This window comes from Ziziphus jujuba, chromosome 9 (genome assembly GCF_031755915.1).
Source record: "Ziziphus jujuba cultivar Dongzao chromosome 9, ASM3175591v1".
NCBI classification, from domain to species: domain Eukaryota; kingdom Viridiplantae; phylum Streptophyta; class Magnoliopsida; order Rosales; family Rhamnaceae; genus Ziziphus; species Ziziphus jujuba.
Window position 1 is genome coordinate 25,723,806 of NC_083387.1, and position 4,339 is coordinate 25,728,144.

General features: G+C 32.8%; 1 long non-coding RNA gene across 1 annotated transcript; it reads right to left on the minus strand.

Moving 5' to 3' along the window:
• Positions 1-983: 983 nt before the first annotated feature.
• LOC132799502 (uncharacterized) lies at positions 984-3,833 on the minus strand. The gene is made up of 3 exons (XR_009634220.1): positions 3,507-3,833; positions 2,851-2,981; positions 984-1,762 (listed from the first exon to the last, which is right to left on the minus strand). It is a non-coding gene; the product is annotated as an uncharacterized LOC132799502 (long non-coding RNA).
• Positions 3,834-4,339: the final 506 nt, after the last annotated feature.

Below are 4,339 nucleotides of genomic sequence, written 5' to 3' on the forward strand. Positions count from 1 at the left end.
GGCAATTTTAGAACTTTTTCCGAACTTTATGGGGATTTTGCTGTTTAGGATCATTGTTGAATGTATATTTTGCATGTTGTTGCACAAGACACACATTAGGGGACTTGTGGAAGTCAAAAAATTTGTCAACTGTAATTACCGAAGGCCATTCAATAATTACCGATAAAACCTTTGGTAATTTTTCCAGCAAAGGCAATTTGATTACCGATGGTTTCATTGGTAATTATCGAAGGCCCTACGATAATCAATTTTTTTTGGCAATTTTAGAACTTTTTCCGAACTCTATGGGGATTTTGCAGTTTAGGATCATTGATGAACATATATTTTGCATGTTGTTGCACGAAACATACATTAGGGGACTTGTGGGAGTCAAAAAATTTGTCAACTGTAATTACCCAAGGGTCTTCTGTAATTACAGATGAAACCTTCGATAATTTTTCTAACAAGGGCAATTTGATTACCGATGGTTTCATTGATAATTACCGAAGGTCCTACGATAATCAAATTTTTTTGGCAATTTTAAAACTTTTTTCGAACTTTATGGGGATTTTACTATTTAGGATCATTGATGAATGTATATTTTGCATGTTGTTGCACAAAACACATATTAGGAGACTTATGGGAGTCACAAAATTTGTCAACTGTAATTACCGAAAGGCCTTCGGTAATTACCGATGAAACCGTCAGCATCGGTAATTACCAATGCACCATCCGTATTCATTTTATTTTTAAATGTTTTCACTTCTTAAGGTCTATTTCTCTCTTATTTGGTTTCGGATAAACACTATTTAAATGTTTTCACTTCTTAATGTCTTTATTTCTTTTATTTTGTCAACGGTTATCATTAATAAAGCTAGATTTAACACATTATTGGTAGAAACACACACTATCGAAGCTGTCGGATAGAATTGTGGTGATTCTTTTGCGACGGTGAACAAACGTCAATTACCAACGATGCATCGGTAATTACCATTGGGCATTAATAGCATCCTTGTAACAGTAAGAAACTTACAAAATACTGAACACAGAATGATATTTTACCAACACAATACGATAGATGACTCATAAAAAGGAGAAACGCAAATCTAAAAGAGATTGGAAGAAGCTTTCAAGCTGGGAATAGTCTCCAATCTAAAACTAACTAAATTTTAATGCATACCATTCAAACAATTGTTAAATCTGTAAATCCAAGAGAATCCTTCACTTGCACGGATAACTTTTGTTTTCTAGGATTCGCAACAAGCATATGAAAATCCTGCCAGCAAGCATATATATATATATATATATATATAAACATATATGATCATTTAGAAAAACTTTTACAACTTCATTTGAACACAGATGTCGAAGCAGAATTGAACCATGAATGGAAGACTTGACTCACAATCAATGCAATACTAACATTTCTCAACTGCATTGAACCATGAATGGTTAGCTTGCATATCTCTTCAACGAAAGTATCAATTCCACCCACCATGCATCCTTTAAAAGGTGCAACATGACTCATCCGCATGAAAGTTCTATTCCATGGACACAAATCTTTTAAATTTCTCATTTCTTGACATTGGCACATCACCATCTGCTGGAACTCAAGCAAGTTCACACGATCTAACTGAGCATTGACTTGTAGTCTCCTCAGAGTTTGCTCAAGCTTCATCAGCACTTCCTGCTCTTGTAATAGTTGTGTTGTAGCAGCGACAAATCGTTTCATTTTCTTCACTTTCCTCTCCATTTTTTTCAATCTATATTCCTAGCCAAACCACTAAAACCATTCTGAATAGGATCATTACAAAATTGTTCAAGACGGTGATAAACAGGATTGGCACACTTCCCATGTATGCACAATCATACAAAGAAACCAAAAGATATTACGTGTTATTGTTTACATTTAGATGGAAATTTCAATTTTTAAATAAAGAGAAGCACTAAAACAAAAAGTTAACATCACACTGGTAGAACATATTCATAAATGAATCAATGAAACCAAGTTGGCCAGGAAGAGTTTCCAATAACCTACTAAACGAGTGGCTAATATTGATTTAGATTTCCCATTTTCAAAAGAAAAAGTCAAAAAGTAGTTTTAAATTCTCCAAGATTCTTCATATCCTATCACCATTAATGCAAGTACCTTAGACATTTTTTAACGCAAGAAGAATTACATGTATCATGCAATCATATTAATCCAATCAAACAACCAATATCAACCAGGAAGACCAGATTGTTTATACTTTTATGTACCTTCCAAATCTAGTTCCTTGATCTTTTCTAATAGTGGAACAACAGGCTCCATGACAATATAGATAGCAACCTTTGTCGCATTACTATGAAAAGTTTTAGTCTCCATACTATAAAGGAATGATAAAATATTTGGATGTTTGACCTGAAAAGAACAAACGTGACTTTTTTATACTAGTAGGTATCGCAGAAAAATTCCTTTACAGAAGGCTAGTAACAGAAGGATAAAGTAGCTAGATAGGGAAACAAAACATGTATTAAAGCTTTAGAAAAATAGGCATACTATCAAACAAAATCTATGGACTCTGGAAAAACAACCATGTTGAGTTAATACTTGATAAAACTAAAAATTTAAACATTTTGTTACAAAAATATTACACTTAAATTTTATCAGATTATTGGATTTCAAATTTCAGGGATGTGAGAATCTTTCATATCAATTCCCTCTTTGATTTTGATAGGTGTATGTGACAAGAAAATCCATAATGCATGAATCCGCTAATATCTAAATTCAAAAAAGTAGCAATCAAAATATTGAAAATTGCAAAGAGAAGGATATTTAAACCAATCCAAGAAACCAAAGAGAATAGGAACTTTCTCAAGAAAAATACTAACCACATCAAAGAGTAAAACAGATGAGAACTTATAGTTCTGAGGCGCTTTACACCATTACGACCAGCAGCTAAATGTCCATCCTGGGCATTACTTCCAAAAAGAGAAAATATACATACAATAGATCCATCATCCTAAAATACCAATTAAAAGTATATCAACATATCATGTATTTATATATGATAAAATTTTCGTAGATTAGAGAAACTAAAGATTGAAATTCGTAATTGACGTATAGGAAATAGCCAATAATAAGATCTTAGGAAGATCTGAGCATATAGACACATCCAAGACTTTAACAAAACAGGTTATGCAATATCTTCACTACTAAAATTTTCTCTTCATTTGTATAAGCAAAAGCATTATATAAATTCCACCACACACATGCAACCCAATAAAACATATCAACAAATAGTTAAAATGCATATGATTTTGGCCCCAAATAATAAAACCCAAAAATAATAGCATTCTAAAAACAAGTTCAGTAATTAATAATTACTATATCCCATCTATAAGATCCATTAACTTTATATTTTCAATTGTAATAATCAACAAAATTTCCAGAATAGCTAATAAAAACAAAAACAAAAGCAGACCCAAAAAACTGGATGGAACAAAAAGTAAAAAAAGATTTAAGGAGGCTGAATGATCATCGTCACCTGATGAGGTTATTGTTTTAGTTGTCTTAGTGAGTCAGTGAGAAGCAGAGGAATGAGAAAAGTGGTGAGAAGAAGAAGAAGCAGAAGAAGAAGAGGAAGGAGGAGTTTGTTGTAGACCTGCTCGCCGACTCTGAGGCCAAGACCAAGAAGGGCATGGCAGAGCTGACTACTGAGCCTTGGATGCTTCCTCCACTCGCTCCTCCTCCTGAAGAACTCCGATTGTCCTAAAACGCTTTGCCATTCTCTCTCACTTTCTCTTTCTCTTCTTCTTTGTGCTCTGTTTAGGGGAAAAATAGCGTAACCTTACATTTTCATTCTTCCTTTTCACATTTGAAAAGGGTAATATGGGGATATTTAAAAATAGAAGAGTAAAACAAAAAAGATTGGAAACGGATGGGTAGTTTTCATTAAAGCCTTTAAAACAAGGGTATTGGGCCAAATTTCCCATATTTCAATTGTCTTTTTAGAATGTGGCTTTTTGGGACAGAAAACTGGGCCGTTAAATGTCATATTATAAACGGGTCGATCATTACTATGGGCCTATACATTTGAAACATGGGCTTGGACCAGCAGATCAATTCATTCCCCCAACATGGGCTTGGGCCTATACAACTCGATTTTATTTTATTTTATTTTATTCGTGTAGATGCTAATCAATGACAAATATGTGACAAACATTCGCCCATCTCTAATATTTAATATAACAATTTACCGTTATTTTATAAATAAAAACAAAGTAAACCTTAAAAAAATAAAATAAAATAGTGACGATTAAAAATGTAAATTTTTTGTAATCAATTATAATATCCAAGCTTTGACCGAAAAAATATATA